This window comes from Condylostylus longicornis, unplaced genomic scaffold (genome assembly GCF_029603195.1).
Source record: "Condylostylus longicornis isolate FDR11 unplaced genomic scaffold, ASM2960319v2 ptg000040l, whole genome shotgun sequence".
Taxonomy (NCBI): domain Eukaryota; kingdom Metazoa; phylum Arthropoda; class Insecta; order Diptera; family Dolichopodidae; genus Condylostylus; species Condylostylus longicornis.
The window spans coordinates 2,027,894-2,051,979 of NW_026578009.1; positions in this window are offsets into that span (position 1 = coordinate 2,027,894).

Below are 24,086 nucleotides of genomic sequence, written 5' to 3' on the forward strand. Positions count from 1 at the left end.
TAATAGAGTAAAATTAATAAAATCAAATACAATATTCTAAAATTTAAATGTATAGTTCAAAATGGCTTAATAACATTAATGAAAGAATAACTTTAAACAAGCTAATAGTTGTAAATGATAACAATTTTAAGTTAGTTCCAATTTTTAGAACTTTTTTTTCAGCAATATAATAATAGTTAAAATCTTTGTTAGTTCCTTGGTAGATGTTGGTGTCAGAAGCATAAATGTTTTTCTACCACCATCCTGATCATTATCCAACGTTTGACTACAGGTTGCATATCGAAGTCATTTGGTTCTTTGGAGGAATCAGTTTAAGTTCTTTATATCAATTTTCGATATCTTATTCTGTTTCTTGATCGCCCCACGTGATCAATCTGGTGCCGCTTGGAGCCAGACACTCGCAGAGGTAGTGAAAAATTGAAATCTTTCTTTGCCCATCGCCTGACCTCTGCCTACTCGATGTATTGAAGAGTATTCACACAAATGCTCCCAAAACGGTTAATTTCCTATATGAATCGCTACCAGGCTGGCTATACTCTCCACAGACATAGTAGAATTTAAGGTTTTATACAATAAATTATTTAAAACATCAATTCGGTTGTGAGATTCGAATAATTTTTAATAAACTGAAAATGAAAAATTTATTGAGATGTTCTGAGGCACTTTTTTAGGCGTTCCTTTAAATTTTTTATTTATTGAAATAATTTCTAGAGAATTAAAAAAATTTTCAATCATTTTTTTAATCAATTAAATTTCAATTTTCACCTTAAAATTGATGTTGAAAGAAATATTAATCAAAGACTTTTATATTTATATGATTTAGTATTCCGATATTTTGGAAGATTATTTATAAGCATTTGAAAAAAAAACTTACAATTTGAATTTACCGTTTCTTATGAGCATCCCTCAAATTTTAATTTTATAAAAACTTTTTAAGTAATTTGTAAAATTACTAAAATAGTAATTTTTTTTTTTGCGAGCAAAACACGAAAAAGTAAAACGCACATATAGAACAAACATATACTTATATACTATTATGTTAAAACTTATATACTTATAAAGCATGTATTTACATACTCGTATACATAAATGTATAAATATAAATATATTTTGTTTATATAATTGTTTATTAGTAAAAAAATTAATATAAATCCATAATACGAGTATAAGTTAAAGTTTTATAACCATATCTATGAACCCAGTCAATATATGCAAACATACACACTGTATATATTATTATAATCTGTCCCCACCTCATAATAACAAAACATCCCTCTTATCTGTCAAACTAAATAAAAAAAGAAAAAAAAAACGAGAAAAAAAAATCAAAACATAAAGAAAGCGCTCTTATGTATGTATGTATGCATGTGTATAAAATTTTTCCCCTCTTTTTGATTTAAATCCTTGTCAATGGTTATGACAAAAAAAAAAAATTTATTTTTTTGTATTTTGTTTTTCTGATGAAGTTTTTCTCTCATTAAATTTTCTATTTCTCCTTTCAAGTGAAATTTTCTCGCGTTTTATTCGTTTATTTCGGTTATATGACGTCATTTAAAATATAATCCTCTTATATATGACGTCATTACCCCAATTTAAATTATAATTTCATAATACTTGTATAAGAGATTTTTTAAACTTTAATATTTTATACTCGTATAATTTTATTATTCCTTTTTTATTCTCTTAACACAACACACAATATTATTTTCTCCCTTGTATTATAATATTTTTTTTGTATGTCGATTGAATTGTACTCATATTTTTAATTTTTCCGCTTCTCTCATTTATTTTGAATTTAAATTTTTTCTTACCCTTATTATTACAACGAGTTTTCATAATATTTTGTTTTCATTTATTATTATTGTTATAATCGTATGCTCTCAATATTTTTCAAAAAGTTCATTATAATTAATTCAAAATTATTTAAAGAAGATTCTATTTGCTAGAAGGATTTAAAAAAAAATTAAAAAAAAAAATGCAAGGCAAATTTTTACTTAATGATTTAAATTTGAAAAAGTTTAAAATGTTTTTTTTTTCTATTTTTGCTTTATTTTGTTTTTAAAACATAGAAATTCCAAACGTAGAATTACGACCAAAATATTTTGTATAGAATCTCCAATATATTTAAGCAAAATGAATGAAATAATGACAATAAGAGAAATTCAATTCAAAAAATAAGAGGGAATTGAAAAGATTTACAACGAATATGAAAATAAGTTGTGAGATGAGGGGTAGGTGTGTTGGAACAGAGCATTGCAGACTGATACAGTCGAATATGTTTAGTTACAACAGGCTTAAAAACAAAATTTAACAATTTGTTTAAAGAATAAACAATATTTGATAATTAAGACTAATGAAAAGCAAAAATTTATGAGTCACCCAGCATAATAATATATAGAAAATATATTTTAAATTAAATTTTTTATGACATATTCTTAAGCTCTAATTGATATCCGGGCGTAAAATAGCAAAATAATCATTATTTAGAAAGAAAAAATGCGACTTTTGCTTAGCCAAAATCATCATAATTTATTGAGGAAGGAAAAGGAACAAAGATAGCAAAAAATTTAGTAAGGATTAGAGTTTATTAGCGTGGGAGACACAAAGTTTATTTACTTTGTTATTTCAAATAAAGTAGAGAGGAGTCACAACCCAAACTGCTTAAATAGGAAATATTTTAATAATTAAACATTATTTAAAATTCCAGAAAGGACAGAACTGAATACATAATTACCAATACAAAGATTAAAGGAACTTGAATTAAAATTGGTAGCGCGCAAATTTCAATCATCCGGCTCAAAACTATACTAATAGAATAGTAATGATATTTATACTTATAATGACATTAATACTTTCTATAAATCCAAAAAATTGGGAAGGAGGCCATTATACAAATTTTTAAGTTTCCATGTGAAATTTAATTTTGTTCCAGAGATGGAAATTAATAATTGAACACGAATACAAGCACAAAAAAATAAACTGGTTAAAATTTTGCTCATAAAAACTAGATTCGACTGTACAATGAAGAAAAATTAAATGAGAAATTTTGAATGGATTTTGAAAATAAATAGCATGAATATTTTCAATTTCGAATTGAAAATGTTTATTTAGGTAGAATTTGTTTTAATATAAGTGTGTTTGTGTATGCGTTATAAATCTTATTTTTCTTTCTTTTTTCTTCTTTTATTTTTTTTTAAATTTCTTTTTTACTCTTTTTGCTCTAATTTAATTTGTTAAAATGCAGCAGCAACCAAATTTAGTCAAAAATAAGTTCCGTTTCTTTCGTTTTACTTTTTTCGGATCCTTATTTTTTGACATTATTATAATTGCATACATACATATGTATATACAAATTTTATGAATTATAATTTTCATATATGTACTTATGTATATGCCATATATGCATATATATATATACATATATTTTGATAAATGTACATGTGTGTGTGTGTATGAATAGAAAATTGTAAATGTTTTGAAAATTAATTTTTCATTTTTTATTGATCAACAAAATTCCTTTTTAAATTCAAATTTCTATTGTTAGGAATTTCTATAAAAAAAAGAGAAAAATAAAGAATTGAAATAATAAGAATGAAAAGAGGACAAGAGAAATAGTAGAATTAGTAAAAATAGTAGAATGTATAGAAGGTAGGAGGGAATCTAGATTTTAATTGTATTTTGCCTTTTTTTATATATTGAATATTTTCTTTAAAAGAATTTTAGAAAATTTACCGAATAAAAAATAAATATTCTAAAATTAACAAACTAACATACCTTATTAATATTTAAAAATACAAATAATGAAATAAATAGTGTTTCTAAGTCATTAATTTTATATTTTGGCATTTTTATTGTCATCGTTGCATTAATACTCTATAAAAATAGTGAGCCTCCAAAATAAGAATATAAAAAATAATAGAGTTTTTGAAAATTTATTTAATTTTTCGCTTAACTTACGAGTATGATTTGCATCACTATATTATGTAAATTCTATATTATTTTTAGATGCAGACTGAAAAATATAACTGATAAATGATCGATTCTGCTATTAAGCCAACCATATTTCAATAATTAAGTTCAAATATCAAGAATTAAGTCGAAAATTATCATTTATTTATTAAAATATTGGTCAGCAAAAAAATTATTGAGGTTCATTTTCAATTCGAAAATATTGCGCTCCGACGAAATTATTGAAAATTTTTCATATAAATTTTCTGTTAATTTTTTTTTTGTAAAAAGTTTAAAATATTTATTATCAAAAATTGACAAACTACCATAAATTTTCTAGGTATTTATTCAAATACTAGAATACTAAATAGTAGATAAAATCATGTGGTTGCAAATACAAAATACTTATCTAGTACGTAGTTCATAAAAATTGTCTCTTCCTAGATTATAATGTGAAATAAAGTCAAAGAAGATTTCCTTTCATTAAATGTGGAAATTTAAAAATTTTACTGGATTTTTGTTTTTTATTTTTCGACGAAAATTTTTAAATATACGAAATGAGTCCAATTTAATGTAGTAATTTTTAGCAATTTCTTTGACAACATAAACAGTTAAATAAGTGAAATATGATACGTTAATAATTCTGAAAGAGATGAATGAATCTCCTGTAATTAAAACAGCTCTAATTACAAGAATTTCGCACCATTTAATTCAGTTAATCGAAATTAAATAATTTGCAATTTAATAAAAAATATTATGAAAAAATAAATTTAGATCAAACCATGCTTATTACTGTTATTTTATAAAATAAAAGGTTTTCATTTAATGTGGTAAATGAAATTTAATATAGTTCAACTTTGCATACTTGGTCGAATTAAAAAATAGGAAAACATTTTAAAATTAATTTTTTTCCTCTCATAAAAATTTGGAAAAGCTTACCTGTTTCCAATGAAATAAGTTTTTGAATGAAATGAGGTGAAAAATTAATAAAAGCTCAGCTCACTAATTTCTATATTTTTTAAGCTTTTTCGTCTGATGCAAGAGTATATTGAATTCCTTCTATGTTCATGGAGTTTAAAATTTATTTCCGGCTACTTAAACACAATAAATTGTAAAAAAATTGCACTTTCAGGAAGTTATATAATTTTTATAGGGGAAGATATAGTACCTATAGGTTAAAATTTCATCTAAAAACCTAAGTTACTCTTAGAGTTTTTAGATGAAAAGCAATTATAATAAGATTTTTTTCAAATGTGATTGAACAAATTAGCCCTACGGTGAAAATTAAAAAAATATTGTAATAATGGTGTTATTAAATTCGTACTAGCAAATTATTTCAACATTGATAAATAGACGGCAATTGAGAATGTTCAAATAATTTTTTAATCAAAAAAAAAAAAAAAACAAAATGTGACGTATGTAAAAATATGCTTACGGTATTAGCAAAAAAATTTATTCAAATTTTTTGTTTTCCTTTTCATATAATTCATATTATGTTTACATAACAATGGTAATAATGGTGATAGCCATTTATTTGTACAATTATGTAAAACATGATAATTTTTTTTTTTTTAACCAAAGGGTATCCATAAATTAAGGAAGGACAATAATATATTTTTAAATATTTTAAAAAAGAAAAAAAAAATTTTTTTTTATTTTTTCTAAAGATTACAATATAATTTTATGTAACAAAAATTAATTGGGCCTTGAATTTAATGATTATTTGGAATATAATACACATACATATTATATAAATCTACGTATGTATATACACATATGCATATATGATCAAAATTAATAAAATGTTAAAGGAAATAAAAATCAAAAATCATTGTTTTAAATTTGAATCATAAAATTTTTTTGTAGTATATACAAAATTCGTTGCATACTTTGCGGGATATCACATTGAACAAGTATTTTCAAGCCAATTTACTTGAAACTCTGCTGAATATTTTATTTGTATATGTATGTGTATATATATTTGTAATGGATTACTTTATTCAAAATTTGAATAATGTTATAATGTATGTATAAAAATTTGAAGTAACGTATCCAATTAACATTTAAAATTTCTAATGATAATATACTCTTCTATTTCTAATATTCTAATCTATTTTTACAAATTGAAATCTTAAAACTTATAAATTTATTTTATGACATTTTATTAATTAACATGAAATATTGTAGTGTTACTAAAGAGATTCTATAATTTCGAAATTTTTAAAATGTGATTTTATTCCATTTTAGAAAAAAGAATTAAATGATCATTGCCTCCGAAAGTTTCTGTATAATCGCAATGTACAAATAAATTTATAATTTGCACTATAAAAACATAGTTCCCATTAAAATATTTTTCATATCTTGAAATTTCATTTAACACAATATTATAGTAGAATTAAATTGGAAGAATATAAGAAGAGCATGCAAAACTTTGTTTGGGTTATATTACCGTACATCACTATAAGAACACTAATAAGAACAAAAGTTAAAATTTAATTATTAAAGAAAATTGATATTATCTGTCTTCGTAATTAATTGACATAAAAATCATAGAGAATTCGGATTTATAATAGAAAATAAGAAATACGAGTACTCAACTAAGTAATCGCAAATCTTTGTTATACTTTTAATTAACGTTTACGCATTAAATATTGTTTATGTATTTTGTTCGATGAGAATTGTTTAGCCATTTTTTCTTTATTTCAAACCATAATTTTTGGAGGCATAACACATTCAATTTTCATCAAGTTTTCATTAAATCAAACTATCCATGATAGTTTTTGATAATAATGACAATAAAGCTCTGCCTATCTTAATTTTTTAAAATTTTCGACGTTTTATTGTATTTAAAATTATAGCTGCCACTGTATATTTAATTTTAGTACACTGTTCAAATTAATTTATTTTTTAATCTCAAATATCATAGAATTTTCAATTCTAAATTCCATTTTTCTCTTTTCTTTACTATTACGTTTTGCCTATTTATACTTTACAATTATATTTTGGCAAAAATCCACATAGTTATTAATTGTACTGTTGAAAAACATCTGAAAAAAAAACAATTTTTTATTTTCTCCTTTCTTTTCATTTCAACTGCATTGCATACAATAATTGAGCTAATGCGAAGGCACCAAATTTGGAAAGTCGAATTTTCAACGGAAAGGCTAGAAAAATTTATTTTGATAGGGTGGGGTGCGTTCATCAAATGTTAAGATTATCAATTTTTTACCTACCGTATTGTGTAAACAATAGGTAGGTTATGTGATGGCAACAAATTTTGCATATCGAGTTTTCGGTGGGAATGCACTTCTCCATAGTAGGGAAGTGTAAATAAACTATTTTTAGCAACCTGTCGGTCTGTCGGTCTGTCGGTCTGTCGGTCTGTGTGTGGACGCGTGTATCTCAGTTTAGAGATCAGCATCGAAACTTTTACTGGAAGATGATTTTATAATATTTTCGACATTATATGAGGAATCAATTAACGAAAGTTTTCCAAATTTAATATTCAAATTCTGTAAATCACACGCGTTCCATAAATACTTATGGAATGCGGGAAATATAATTCTGCTTTAATTGTATATAAGTACAGTTAGAAAATTCATTGCACGAAACCACAGAGCTATACCGATTATATGCTGGCCATATCATGTTTTTTTTTTGCTTATTTTTAATAATGTGAAATGCTTAATTTCTTTTTTGATTTGCAGTGATTTATGCCTTGAAGCAAATCTATAAAATAAAAGACATTGATATTTCATATTTGGTTAACTCAAATAATTCAAAACCTTAAAAAAATAATCACCAAAAATTGGAATATTTTTCTATTTTTTTTTACGCCATAATAGATTAATTCATTCATTCAATGCATTTTAGCAAATGCCATGGTCTATTCAAAAATTTTCCATGACGAAATTTTTTTTTTAAAGGTAACAATAATACTTTCATTGTATAAGCAAGTTTGCATGTATATGTTTATATTATTTCATTTTTACCGACCGTATTCTGTATACAATAGTGATGGCAACAAATTTTGCATATCGAGTTTTCAGTGGGAATGCACTTCTCCATAGTAGGGAAGTGTAAGTTACACAATACGGTCGGTAACAATGAGATTTTAAAGTTAAAATTTCGACATTATAGCTATTTTAAAATATGCTTATTAAAAATTTCATTTTGTTATATAGTTAAAATTAAATGGAAAATTGAACGATATTGTAGGAATTTGTAAGAAAAATTAATGCGCCACCATGAAAAGCCAACAAAATAATAATTTGAAATGAATAACGATTTTGCGGTTTAACTTTTGAACAAAAGAAATAAATTGCCATTAAAACCTGCAGTAAGAAGGAGGACGTTGCTATGGAGGAGAGTTTATAGAAAAGGAGAAAGGAATGAATGAACCAGAAAGTAAGAGCTCGTTAAACTGGATGATAATAGGACCGATACGTGTAGAATGAATTTTTTACTCTAGAGAATTGCGAAAGTTGTGAAAAGTGTTCCAATAAAATAGGAGATACAAAATCTTTTATGTGCAGAATATTAGAATCGCGCTATCTCTTCTAGTGCAAAAGATTTTGTTAAATATCTCCAAAAATATTTTTGCTACAGCCTATTATCATATATTGCCAGAATCTGTGGATTCCCAGTGATCACAAAAAACACTTAAAATCGCTCTATCTCTTCTAGTTTAGCCAGAAAACGAGTTTAAAGTTTTGCAAAAGATTTTTTTAAATATCTCCAAAAATATTTTTGCTACAACCTATTATCATATATTGCCAGAATCTGTGGATTCCCAGTGATCACAAAAAAACACTTAAAATCGCTCTGTCTCTTCTAGTTTAGCCAGAAAACGCGTTTAAAGTTTTGCAAAAGATTTTTTTAAATATCTCCAAAAATATTTTTGCTACAGCCTATTATCATATATTGCCAGAATCTGTGGATTCCCAGTGATCATAAAAAACACTTAAAATCGCTCTATCTCTTCTAGTTTAGCCAGAAAACGCGTTTAAAGTTTTGCAAAAGATTTTTTTAAATATTTCCAAAAATATTTTTGCTACAGCCTATTATCATATATTGCCAGAATCTGTGGATTCCCAGTGATCATAAAAAACACTTAAAATCGCTCTATCTCTTCTAGTTTAGCCAGAAAACGCGTTTAAAGTTTTGCAAAAGATTTTTTTAAATATGTATCTCCAAAAATATTTTTGCTACAGCCTATTATCATATATTGGCAGAATCTGTGGATTCCCAGTGATCATAAAAAACACTTAAAATCGCTCTATCTCTTCTAGTTTAGCCAGAAAACGCGTTTAAAGTTTTGCAAAAGATTTTTTTAAATATCTCCAAAAATATTTTTGCTACAGCCTATTATCATATATTGCCAGAATCTGTGGATTCCCAGTGATCATAAAAAACAAATAAAATCGCTCTATCTCTTCTAGTTTAGCCAGAAAACGCGTTTAAAGTTTTGCAAAAGATTTTTTTAAATATCTCCAAAAATATTTTTGCTACAGCCTATTATCATATATTGCCAGAATCTGTGGATTCCCAGTGAACATAAAAAACACTTAAAATCGCTCTGTCTCTTCTAGTTTAGCCAGAAAACGCGTTTAAAGTTTTGCAAAAGATTTTTTTAAATATCTCCAAAAATATTTTTGCTACAGCCTATTATCATACATTGCCAGAATCTGTGGATTCCCAGTGAACATAAAAAACAGTTAAAATCGCTCTATCTCTTCTAGTTTAGCCAGAAAACGCGTTTAAAGTTTTGCAAAAGATTTTTTTAAATATGTATCTCCAAAAATATTTTTGCTACAGCCTATTATCATATATTGCCAGAATCTGTGGATTCCCAGTGATCATAAAAAACACTTAAAATCGCTCTATCTCTTCTAGTTTAGCCAGAAAACGCGTTTAAAGTTTTGCAAAAGATTTTTTTAAATATCTCCAAAAATATTTTTGCTACAGCCTATTATCATATATTGCCAGAATCTGTGGATTCCCAGTGATCATAAAAAACAAATAAAATCGCTCTATCTCTTCTAGTTTAGCCAGAAAACGCGTTTAAAGTTTTGCAAAAGATTTTTTTAAATATCTCCAAAAATATTTTTGCTACAGCCTACTATCATATATTGCCAGAATCTGTGGATTCCCAGTGAACATAAAAAACACTTAAAATCGCTCTATCTCTTCTAGTTTAGCCAGAAAACGCGTTTAAAGTTTTTCAAAAGATTTTTTTAAATATGTATCTCCAAAAATATTTTTGCTACAGCCTATTATCATATATTGCCAGAATCTGTGGATTCCCAGTGATCATAAAAAACACTTAAAATCGCTCTATCTCTTCTAGTTTAGCCAGAAAACGCGTTTAAAGTTTTGCAAAAGATTTTTTAAATATCTCCAAAAATATTTTTGCTACAGCCTATTATCATATATTGCCAGAATCTGTGGATTCCCAGTGATCATAAAAAACAAATAAAATCGCTCTATCTCTTCTAGTTTAGCCAGAAAACGCGTTTAAAGTTTTGCAAAAGATTTTTTTAAATATCTCCAAAAATATTTTTGCTACAGCCTATTATCATATATTGCCAGAATCTGTGGATTCCCAGTGAACATAAAAAACACTTAAAATCGCTCTGTCTCTTCTAGTTTAGCCAGAAAACGCGTTTAAAGTTTTGCAAAAGATTTTTTTAAATATCTCCAAAAATATTTTTGCTACAGCCTATTATCATATATTGCCAGAATCTGTGGATTCCCAGTGAACATAAAAAACACTTAAAATCGCTCTATCTCTTCTAGTTTAGCCAGAAAACGCGTTTAAAGTTTTGCAAAAGATTTTTTTAAATATCTCTAAAAATATTTTTGCTACAGCCTATTATCATATATTGCCAGAATCTGTGGATTCCCAGTGATCACAAAAAAACACTTAAAATCGCTCTATCTCTTCTAGTTTAGCCAGAAAACGCGTTTAAGGTTTTGCAAAAGATTTTTTTAAATATCTCCAAAAATATTTTTGCTACAGCCTATTATCATATATTGCCAGAATCTGTGGATTCCCAGTGAACACAAAAAACACTTAAATCGCTCTGTCTCTTCTAGTTTAGCCAGAAAACGCGTTTAAAGTTTTGCAAAAGATTTTTTTAAATATCTCCAAAAATATTTTTGCTACAGCCTATTATCATATATTGCCAGAATCTGTGGATTCCCAGTGATCATAAAAAACACTTAAAATCGCTCTATCTCTTCTAGTTTAGCCAGAAAACGCGTTTAAAGTTTTGCAAAAGATTTTTTTAAATATCTCCAAAAATATTTTTGCTACAGCCTATTATCATATATTGCCAGAATCTGTGGATTCCCAGTGATCATAAAAAACACTTAAAATCGCTCTATCTCTTCTAGTTTAGCCAGAAAACGCGTTTAAAGTTTTGCAAAAGATTTTTTTAAATATCTCCAAAAATATTTTTGCTACAGCCTATTATCATATATTGCCAGAATCTGTGGATTCCCAGTGATCATAAAAAACAAATAAAATCGCTCTATCTCTTCTAGTTTAGCCAGAAAACGCGTTTAAAGTTTTGCAAAAGATTTTTTTAAATATCTCCAAAAATATTTTTGCTTCAACCTATTATCATATATTGCCAGAATCTGTGGATTCCCAGTGATCACAAAAAACACTTAAATCGCTCTGTCTCTTCTAGTTTAGCCAGAAAACGCGTTTAAAGTTTTGCAAAAGATTTTTTTAAATATCTCCAAAAATATTTTTGCTACAGCCTATTATCATATATTGCCAGAATCTGTGGATTCCCAGTGATCACAAAAAACACTTAAATCGCTCTGTCTCTTCTAGTTTAGCCAAAAAACGCGTTTAAAGTTTTGCAAAAGATTTTTTTAAATATCTCCAAAAATATTTTTGCTACAGCCTATTATCATATATTGCCAGAATCTGTGGATTCCCAGTGATCATAAAAAACAAATAAAATCGCTCTATCTCTTCTAGTTTAGCCAGAAAACGCGTTTAAAGTTTTGCAAAAGATTTTTTTAAATATCTCCAAAAATATTTTTGCTACAGCCTATTATCATATATTGCCAGAATCTGTGGATTCCCAGTGAACATAAAAAACACTTAAAATCGCTCTGTCTCTTCTAGTTTAGCCAGAAAACGCGTTTAAAGTTTTGCAAAAGATTTTTTTAAATATCTCCAAAAATATTTTTGCTACAGCCTATTATCATATATTGCCAGAATCTGTGGATTCCCAGTGAACATAAAAAACACTTAAAATCGCTCTATCTCTTCTAGTTTAGCCAGAAAACGCGTTTAAGGTTTTGCAAAAGATTTTTTTAAATATCTCCAAAAATATTTTTGCTACAGCCTATTATCATATATTGCCAGAATCTGTGGATTCCCAGTGATCACAAAAAACACTTAAATCGCTCTGTCTCTTCTAGTTTAGCCAGAAAACGCGTTTAAAGTTTTGCAAAAGATTTTTTTAAATATCTCCAAAAATATTTTTGCTACAGCCTATTATCATGTATTGCCAGAATCTGTGGATTCCCAGTGATCATAAAAAACAAATAAAATCGCTCTATCTCTTCTAGTTTAGCCAGAAAACGCGTTTAAAGTTTTGCAAAAGATTTTTTAAATATCTCCAAAAATATTTTTGCTACAGCCTATTATCATATATTGCCAGAATCTGTGGATTCCCAGTGATCATAAAAAACACTTAAAATCGCTCTATCTCTTCTAGTTTAGCCAGAAAACGCGTTTAAAGTTTTGCAAAAGATTTTTTTAAATATCTCCAAAAATATTTTTGCTACAGCCTATTATCATATATTGCCAGAATATGTGGATTCCCAGTGATCATAAAAAACAAATAAAATCGCTCTATCTCTTCTAGTTTAGCCAGAAAACGCGTTTAAAGTTTTGCAAAAGATTTTTTTAAATATCTCCAAAAATATTTTTGCTACAGCCTATTATCATATATTGCCAGAATCTGTGGATTCCCAGTGAACATAAAAAACACTTAAAATCGCTCTGTCTCTTCTAGTTTAGCCAGAAAACGCGTTTAAAGTTTTGCAAAAGATTTTTTTAAATATCTCTAAAAATATTTTTGCTACAGCCTATTATCATATATTGCCAGAATCTGTGGATTCCCAGTGAACATAAAAAACACTTAAAATCGCTCTATCTCTTCTAGTTTAGCCAGAAAACGCGTTTAAAGTTTTGCAAAAGATTTTTTTAAATATCTCCAAAAATATTTTTGCTACAGCCTATTATCATATATTGCCAGAATCTGTGGATTCTCAGTGATCACAAAAAACACTTAAAATCGCTCTATCTCTTCTAGTTTAGCCAGAAAACGCGTTTAAAGTTTTGCAGAAGTTTTTTTTAAATATCTCCAAAAATATTTTTGCTACAGCCTATTATCATATATTGCCAGAATCTGTGGATTCCCAGTGAACATAAAAAACACTTAAAATCGCTCTATCTCTTCTAGTTTAGCCAGAAAACGCGTTTAAAGTTTTGCAAAAGATTTTTTTAAATATCTCCAAAAATATTTTTGCTACAGCCTATTATCATATATTGCCAGAATCTGTGGATTCCCAGTGATCACAAAAAAACACTTAAAATCGCTCTATCTCTTCTAGTTTAGCCAGAAAACGCGTTTAAGGTTTTGCAAAAGATTTTTTTAAATATCTCCAAAAATATTTTTGCTACAGCCTATTATCATATATTGCCAGAATCTGTGGATTCCCAGTGATCACAAAAAACACTTAAATCGCTCTGTCTCTTCTAGTTTAGCCAGAAAACGCGTTTAAAGTTTTGCAAAAGATTTTTTTAAATATCTCCAAAAATATTTTTGCTACAGCCTATTATCATATATTGCCAGAATCTGTGGATTCCCAGTGATCACAAAGAACACTTAAATCGCTCTGTCTCTTCTAGTTTAGCCAAAAAACGCGTTTAAAGTTTTGCAAAAGATTTTTTTAAATATCTCCAAAAATATTTTTGCTACAGCCTATTATCATATATTGCCAGAATCTGTGGATTCCCAGTGATCATAAAAAACAAATAAAATCGCTCTATCTCTTCTAGTTTAGCCAGAAAACGCGTTTAAAGTTTTGCAAAAGATTTTTTTAAATATCTCCAAAAATATTTTTGCTACAGCCTATTATCATATATTGCCAGAATCTGTGGATTCCCAGTGAACATAAAAAACACTTAAAATCGCTCTGTCTCTTCTAGTTTAGCCAGAAAACGCGTTTAAAGTTTTGCAAAAGATTTTTTTAAATATCTCCAAAAATATTTTTGCTACAGCCTATTATCATATATTGCCAGAATCTGTGGATTCCCAGTGAACATAAAAAACACTTAAAATCGCTCTATCTCTTCTAGTTTAGCCAGAAAACGCGTTTAAGGTTTTGCAAAAGATTTTTTTAAATATCTCCAAAAATATTTTTGCTACAGCCTATTATCATATATTGCCAGAATCTGTGGATTCCCAGTGATCACAAAAAACACTTAAATCGCTCTGTCTCTTCTAGTTTAGCCAGAAAACGCGTTTAAAGTTTTGCAAAAGATTTTTTTAAATATCTCCAAAAATATTTTTGCTACAGCCTATTATCATGTATTGCCAGAATCTGTGGATTCCCAGTGATCATAAAAAACAAATAAAATCGCTCTATCTCTTCTAGTTTAGCCAGAAAACGCGTTTAAAGTTTTGCAAAAGATTTTTTTAAATATCTCCAAAAATATTTTTGCTACAGCCTATTATCATATATTGCCAGAATCTGTGGATTCCCAGTGATCATAAAAAACACTTAAAATCGCTCTATCTCTTCTAGTTTAGCCAGAAAACGCGTTTAAAGTTTTGCAAAAGATTTTTTTAAATATCTCCAAAAATATTTTTGCTACAGCCTATTATCATATATTGCCAGAATATGTGGATTCCCAGTGATCATAAAAAACAAATAAAATCGCTCTATCTCTTCTAGTTTAGCCAGAAAACGCGTTTAAAGTTTTGCAAAAGATTTTTTTAAATATCTCCAAAAATATTTTTGCTACAGCCTATTATCATATATTGCCAGAATCTGTGGATTCCCAGTGAACATAAAAAACACTTAAAATCGCTCTGTCTCTTCTAGTTTAGCCAGAAAACGCGTTTAAAGTTTTGCAAAAGATTTTTTTAAATATCTCCAAAAATATTTTTGCTACAGCCTATTATCATATATTGCCAGAATCTGTGGATTCCCAGTGAACATAAAAAACACTTAAAATCGCTCTATCTCTTCTAGTTTAGCCAGAAAACGCGTTTAAAATTTTGCAAAAGATTTTTTTAAATATCTCCAAAAATATTTTTGCTACAGCCTATTATCATATATTGCCAGAATCTGTGGATTCCCAGTGATCACGAAAAACACTTAAAATCGCTCTATCTCTTCTAGTTTAGCCAGAAAACGCGTTTAAAGTTTTGCAAAAGATTTTTTTAAATATCTCCAAAAATATTTTTGCTACAGCCTATTATCATATATTGCCAGAATCTGTGGATTCCCAGTGAACATAAAAAACACTTAAAATCGCTCTGTCTCTTCTAGTTTAGCCAGAAAACGCGTTTAAAGTTTTGCAAAAGATTTTTTTAAATATCTCCAAAAATATTTTTGCTACAGCCTATTATCATATATTGCCAGAATCTGTGGATTCCCAGTGAACATAAAAAACACTTAAAATCGCTCTATCTCTTCTAGTTTAGCCAGAAAACGCGTTTAAAGTTTTGCAAAAGATTTTTTTAAATATCTCCAAAAATATTTTTGCTACAGCCTATTATCATATATTGCCAGAATCTGTGGATTCCCAGTGAACATAAAAAACACTTAAAATCGCTCTATCTCTTCTAGTTTAGCCAGAAAACGCGTTTAAGGTTTTGCAAAAGATTTTTTTAAATATCTCCAAAAATATTTTTGCTACAGCCTATTATCATATATTGCCAGAATCTGTGGATTCCCAGTGATCACAAAAAACACTTAAATCGCTCTGTCTCTTCTAGTTTAGCCAGAAAACGCGTTTAAAGTTTTGCAAAAGATTTTTTTAAATATCTCCAAAAATATTTTTGCTACAGCCTATTATCATGTATTGCCAGAATCTGTGGATTCCCAGTGATCATAAAAAACAAATAAAATCGCTCTATCTCTTCTAGTTTAGCCAGAAAACGCGTTTAAAGTTTTGCAAAAGATTTTTTTAAATATCTCCAAAAATATTTTTGCTACAGCCTATTATCATATATTGCCAGAATCTGTGGATTCCCAGTGATCATAAAAAACACTTAAAATCGCTCTATCTCTTCTAGTTTAGCCAGAAAACGCGTTTAAAGTTTTGCAAAAGATTTTTTTAAATATCTCCAAAAATATTTTTGCTACAGCCTATTATCATATATTGCCAGAATATGTGGATTCCCAGTGATCATAAAAAACAAATAAAATCGCTCTATCTCTTCTAGTTTAGCCAGAAAACGCGTTTAAAGTTTTGCAAAAGATTTTTTTAAATATCTCCAAAAATATTTTTGCTACAGCCTATTATCATATATTGCCAGAATCTGTGGATTCCCAGTGAACATAAAAAACACTTAAAATCGCTCTGTCTCTTCTAGTTTAGCCAGAAAACGCGTTTAAAGTTTTGCAAAAGATTTTTTTAAATATCTCCAAAAATATTTTTGCTACAGCCTATTATCATATATTGCCAGAATCTGTGGATTCCCAGTGAACATAAAAAACACTTAAAATCGCTCTATCTCTTCTAGTTTAGCCAGAAAACGCGTTTAAAATTTTGCAAAAGATTTTTTTAAATATCTCCAAAAATATTTTTGCTACAGCCTATTATCATATATTGCCAGAATCTGTGGATTCCCAGTGATCACGAAAAACACTTAAAATCGCTCTATCTCTTTTAGTTTAGCCAGAAAACGCGTTTAAAGTTTTGCAAAAGATTTTTTTAAATATCTCCAAAAATATTTTTGCTACAGCCTATTATCATATATTGCCAGAATCTGTGGATTCCCAGTGAACATAAAAAACACTTAAAATCGCTCTGTCTCTTCTAGTTTAGCCAGAAAACGCGTTTAAAGTTTTGCAAAAGATTTTTTTAAATATCTCCAAAAATATTTTTGCTACAGCCTATTATCATATATTGCCAGAATCTGTGGATTCCCAGTGAACATAAAAAACACTTAAAATCGCTCTATCTCTTCTAGTTTAGCCAGAAAACGCGTTTAAAGTTTTGCAAAAGATTTTTTTAAATATCTCCAAAATTATCTTTGCTACAGCCTATTATCATATATTGCCAGAATCTGTGGATTCCCAGTGAACATAAAAAACACTTAAAATCGCTCTGTCTCTTCTAGTTTAGCCAGAAAACGCGTTTAAAGTTTTGCAAAAGATTTTTTTAAATATCTCCAAAAATATTTTTGCTACAGCCTATTATCATATATTGCCAGAATCTGTGGATTCCCAGTGATCACAAAAAACACTTAAATCGCTCTGTCTCTTCTAGTTTAGCCAGAAAACGCGTTTAAAGTTTTGCAAAAGATTTTTTTAAATATCTCCAAAAATATTTTTGCTACAGCCTATTATCATATATTGCCAGAATCTGTGGATTCCCAGTGATCACAAAAAAACACTTAAAATCGCTCTATCTCTTCTAGTTTAGCCAGAAAACGCGTTTAAAATTTTGCAAAAGATTTTTTTAAATATCTCCAAAAATATTTTTGCTACAGCCTATTATCATATATTGCCAGAATCTGTGGATTCCCAGTGATCACAAAAAACACTTAAAATCGCTCTATCTCTTCTAGTTTAGCCAGAAAACGCGTTTAAAGTTTTGCAAAAGATTTTTTAAATATCTCCAAAAATATTTTTGCTACAGCCTATTATCATATATTGCCAGAATCTGTGGATTCCCAGTGATCATAAAAAACAAATAAAATCGCTCTATCTCTTCTAGTTTAGCCAGAAAACGCGTTTAAAGTTTTGCAAAAGATTTTTTTAAATATCTCCAAAAATATTTTTGCTACAGCCTATTATCATAAATTGCCAGAATCTATGGATTCGCAGTGATCACAAAAAACACTTAAAGTCGCTCTATCTCTTCTATTTTAGCCAGAAAACGCGTTTAAAGTTTTGCAAAAGATTTTTTTAAATATCTCCAAAATTATCTTTGCTACAGCCTATTATCATATATTGCCAGAATCTGTGGATTCCCAGTGATCATAAAAAACACTTAAAATCGCTCTATCTCTTCTAGTTTAGCCAGAAAACGCGTTTAAAGTTTTGCAAAAGATTTTTTTAAATATCTCCAAAAATATTTTTGCTACAGCCTATTATCATATATTGCCAGAATCTGTGGATTCCCAATGATCATAAAAAACACTTAAAATCGCTCTATCTCTTCTAGTTTAGTCAGAAAACGCGTTTAAGATTTTGCAAAAGATTTTTTTAAATATCTCCAAAAATATTTTTGCTACAGCCTATTATCATATATTGCCAGAATCTGTGGATTCCCAGTGAACATAAAAAACACTTAAAATCGCTCTATCTCTTCTAGTTTAGCCAGAAAACGCGTTTAAAGTTTTGCAAAAGATTTTTTTAAATATCTCCAAAAATATTTTTGCTACAGCCTATTATCATATATTGCCAGAATCTGTGGATTCTCAGTGATCACAAAAAACACTTAAAATCGCTCTATCTCTTCTAATTTAGCCAGAAAACGCGTTTAAAGTTTTGCAGAAGATTTTTTTAAATATCTCCAAAAATATTTTTGCTACAGCCTATTATCATATATTGCCAGAATCTGTGGATTCCCAGTGAACATAAAAAACACTTAAAATCGCTCTATCTCTTCTAGTTTAGCCAGAAAACGCGTTTAAAGTTTTGCAAAAGATTTTTTTAAATATCTCCAAAAATATTTTTGCTACAGCCTATTATCATATATTGCCAGAATCTGTGGATTCCCAGTGATCACAAAAAAACACTTAAAATCGCTCTATCTCTTCTAGTTTAGCCAGAAAACGCGTTTAAGGTTTTGCAAAAGATTTTTTTAAATATCTCCAAAAATATTTTTGCTACAGCCTATTATCATATATTGCCAGAATCTGTGGATTCCCAGTGATCACAAAAAACACTTAAATCGCTCTGTCCCTTCTAGTTTAGCCAGAAAACGCGTTTAAAGTTTTGCAAAAGATTTTTTTAAATATCTCCAAAAATATTTTTGCTACAGCCTATTATCATATATTGCCAGAATCTGTGGATTCCCAGTGATCACAAAAAAACAGTTAAAATCGCTCTATCTCTTCTAGTTTAGCCAGAAAACGCGTTTAAAGTTTTGCAAAAGTTTTTTTTAAATACAGCCTATTATCACATATTGCCAGAATCTGTGGATTCCCAGTGATCATAAAAAACACTTAAAATCGCTCTATCTCTTCTAATTTAGCCAGAAAACGCGTTTAAAATTTTGCAAAAGATTTTTTTAAATATCTCCAAAAATATTTTTGCTACAGCCTATTATCATATATTGCCAGAATCTGTGGATTCCCAGTGATCACGAAAAACACTTAAAATCGCTCTATCTCTTCTAGTTTAGCCAGAAAACGCGTTTAAAGTTTTGCAAAAGATTTTTTTAAATATCTCCAAAAATATTTTTGCTACAGCCTATTATCATATATTGCCAGAATCTGTGGATTCCCAGTGATCATAAAAAACAAATAAAATCGCTCTATCTCTTCTAGTTTAGCCAGAAAACGCGTTTAAAGTTTTGCAAAAGATTTTTTTAAATATCTCCAAAAATATTTTTGCTGCAGAAAAACACTTAAAGTCGCTCTATCTCTTCTATTTTAGCCAGAAAACGCGTTTAAAGTTTTGCAAAAGATTTTTTTAAATATCTCCAAAATTATCTTTGCTACAGCCTATTATCATATATTGCCAGAATCTATGGATTCCCAGTGATCACGAAAAACACTTAGAATCGCTCTATCTCTTCTAGTTTAGCCAGAAAACGCGTTTAAAGTTTTGCAAAAGATTTTTTTAAATATCTCCAAAAATATTTTTGCTACAGCCTATTATCATATATTGCCAGAAACTGTGGATTCCCAGTGAACATAAAAAACACTTAAAATCGCTCAGTCTCTTCTAGTTTAGCCAGAAAACGCGTTTAAAGTTTTGCAAAAGATTTTTTTAAATATCTCCAAAAATATTTTTGCTACAGCCTATTATCATATATTGCCAGAATCTGTGGATTCCCAGTGAACATAAAAAACACTTAAAATCGCTCTATCTCTTCTAGTTTAGCCAGAAAACGCGTTTAAAGTTTTGCAAAAGATTTTTTTAAATATCTCCAAAAATATTTTTGCTACAGCCTATTATCATATATTGCCAGAATCTGTGGATTCTCAGTGATCACAAAAAACACTTAAAATCGCTCTATCTCTTCTAGTTTAGCCAGAAAACGCGTTTAAAGTTTTGCAGAAGATTTTTTTAAATATCTCCAAAAATATTTTTGCTACAGCCTATTATCATATATTGCCAGAATCTGTGGATTCCCAGTGAACATAAAAAACACTTAAAATCGCTCTATCTCTTCTAGTTTAGCCAGAAAACGCGTTTAAAGTTTTGCAAAAGATTTTTTTAAATATCTCCAAAAATATTTTTGCTACAGCCTATTATCATATATTGCCAGAATCTGTGGATTCCCCGTGATCACAAAAAAACAGTTAAAATCGCTCTATCTCTTCTAGTTTAGCCAGAAAACGCGTTTAAAGTTTTGCAAAAGTTTTTTTTAAATACAGCCTATTATCATATATTGCCAGAATCTGTGGATTCCCAGTGATCATAAAAAACACTTAAAATCGCTCTATCTCTTCTAGTTTAGCCAGAAAACGAGTTTAAAATTTTGCAAAAGATTTTTTTAAATATCTCCAAAAATATTTTTGCTACAGCCTATTATCATATATTGCCAGAATCTGTGGATTCCCAGTGATCACGAAAAACACTTAAAATCGCTCTATCTCTTCTAGTTTAGCCAGAAAACGCGTTTAAAGTTTTGCAAAAGATTTTTTTAAATATCTCCAAAAATATTTTTGCTACAGCCTATTATCATATATTGCCAGAATCTGTGGATTCCCAGTGATCATAAAAAACAAATAAAATCGCTCTATCTCTTCTAGTTTAGCCAGAAAACGCGTTTAAAGTTTTGCAAAAGATTTTTTTAAATATCTCCAAAAATATTTTTGCTGCAGAAAAACACTTAAAGTCGCTCTATCTCTTCTATTTTAGCCAGAAAACGCGTTTAAAGTTTTGCAAAAGATTTTTTTAAATATCTCCAAAATTATCTTTGCTACAGCCTATTATCATATATTGCCAGAATCTGTGGATTCCCAGTGATCACGAAAAACACTTAGAATCGCTCTATCTCTTCTAGTTTAGCCAGAAAACGCGTTTAAAGTTTTGCAAAAGATTTTTTTAATATCTCCAAAAATATTTTTGCTACAGCCTATTATCATATATTTCCAGAATCTGTGGATTCCCAGTGATCACAAAAAACACTTAAAATCGCTCTATCTCTTCTAGTTTAGCCCGAAAACGAGTTTAAAGTTTTCAAAAGATTTTTTTTAAATATCTCCAAAAATATTTTTGCTACAGCCTATTATCATATATTGCCAGAATCTGTGGATTCCCAGTGATCACAAAAAACACTTAAAATCGCTCTGTCCCTTCTAGTTTAGCTAGAAAACGCGCTTAAAATTTTGCAAAAGATTTTTTTAAATATCTCCAAAAATATTTTTGCTACAACCTATTATCATATATTGCCAGAATCTATGGATTCGCAGTGATCACAAAAAACACTTAAAGTCGCTCTATCTCTCCTATTTTAGCCAGAAAACGCGTTTAAAGTTTTGCAAAAGATATTTTTAAATATCTCCAAAATTATTTTTGCTACAGCCTATTATTATATATTGCCAGAATCTGTGGATTCCCAGTGACCACAAAAACACACTTAAAGTCGCTCTATCTCTCCTATTTTAGCCAGAAAACGCGTTTAAAATTTTGCAAAAGATTTTTTTAAATATCTCCAAAATTATTTTTGCTACAGCCTATTATCATATATTGCCAGAATCTGTGCATTCCCAGTGATCACGAAAAACACTTAAAATCGCTCTATCTCTTCCAGTTTAGCCAGAAAACGAGTTTAAAGTTTTGCAAAAGATTTTTTTAAATATCTCCAAAAATATTTTTGCTACAGCCTATTATCATATATTGCCAGAATCTGTGGATTCCCAGTGAGCATAAAAAACACTTAAAATCGCTCTATCTCTTCTAGTTTAGCCAGAAAACGCGTTTAAGGTTTTGCAAAAGATTTTTTTAAATATCTCCAAAAATATTTTTGCTACAGACTATTATCATATATTGCCAGAATCTGTGGATTCCCAGTGAGCATAAAAAACACTTAAAATCGCTCTATCTCTTCTAGATTAGCCAGAAAACGCGTTTAAAGTTTTGCAAAAGATTTTTTTAAATATCTCCAAAAATATTTTTGCTACAGCCTATTATCATATATTGCCAGAATCTGTGGATTCCCAGTGATCGTAAAAAACACTTAAAATCGCTCTATCTCTTCTAGTTTAGCCAGAAAACGCGTTTAAAATTTTGCAAAAGATTTTTTTAAATATCTCCAAAAATATTTTTGCTACAGCCTATTATCATATATTGCCAGAATCTGTGCATTCCCAGTGAACATAAAAAACACTTAAAATCGCTCTATCTCTTCTAGTTTAGCCAGAAAACGCGTTTAAAGTTTTGCAAAAGATTTTTTTAAATATCTCCAAAAATATTTTTGCTGCAGAAAAACACTTAAAGTCGCTCTATCTCTTCTATTTTAGCCAGAAAACGCGTTTAAAGTTTTGCAAAAGATTTTTTTAAATATCTCCAAAATTATCTTTGCTACAGCCTATTATCATATATTGCCAGAATCTATGGATTCCCAGTGATCACGAAAAACACTTAGAATCGCTCTATCTCTTCTAGTTTAGCCAGAAAACGCGTTTAAAGTTTTGCAAAAGATTTTTTTAAATATCTCCAAAAATATTTTTGCTACAGCCTATTATCATATATTGCCAGAATCTGTGGATTCCCAGTGATCACAAAAAACACTTAAATCGCTCTGTCCCTTCTAGTTTAGCCAGAAAACGCGTTTAAAGTTTTGCAAAAGATTTTTTTAAATATCTCCAAAAATATTTTTGCTACAGCCTATTATCATATATTGCCAGAATCTGTGGATTCCCAGTGATCACAAAAAAACAGTTAAAATCGCTCTATCTCTTCTAGTTTAGCCAGAAAACGCGTTTAAAGTTTTGCAAAAGTTTTTTTTAAATACAGCCTATTATCACATATTGCCAGAATCTGTGGATTCCCAGTGATCATAAAAAACACTTAAAATCGCTCTATCTCTTCTAGTTTAGCCAGAAAACGCGTTTAAAGTTTTGCAAAAGATTTTTTTAAATATCTCCAAAAATATTTTTGCTACAGCCTATTATCATATATTGCCAGAATCTGTGGATTCCCAGTGATCACGAAAAACACTTAAAATCGCTCTATCTCTTCTAGTTTAGCCAGAAAACGCGTTTAAAGTTTTGCAAAAGATTTTTTTAAATATCTCCAAAAATATTTTTGCTACAGCCTATTATCATATATTGCCAGAATCTGTGGATTCCCAGTGATCATAAAAAACAAATAAAATCGCTCTATCTCTTCTAGTTTAGCCAGAAAACGCGTTTAAAGTTTTGCAAAAGATTTTTTTAAATATCTCCAAAAATATTTTTGCTGCAGAAAAACACTTAAAGTCGCTCTATCTCTTCTATTTTAGCCAGAAAACGCGTTTAAAGTTTTGCAAAAGATTTTTTTAAATATCTCCAAAATTATCTTTGCTACAGCCTATTATCATATATTGCCAGAATCTATGGATTCCCAGTGATCACGAAAAACACTTAGAATCGCTCTATCTCTTCTAGTTTAGCCAGAAAACGCGTTTAAAGTTTTGCAAAAGATTTTTTTAAATATCTCCAAAAATATTTTTGCTACAGCCTATTATCATATATTGCCAG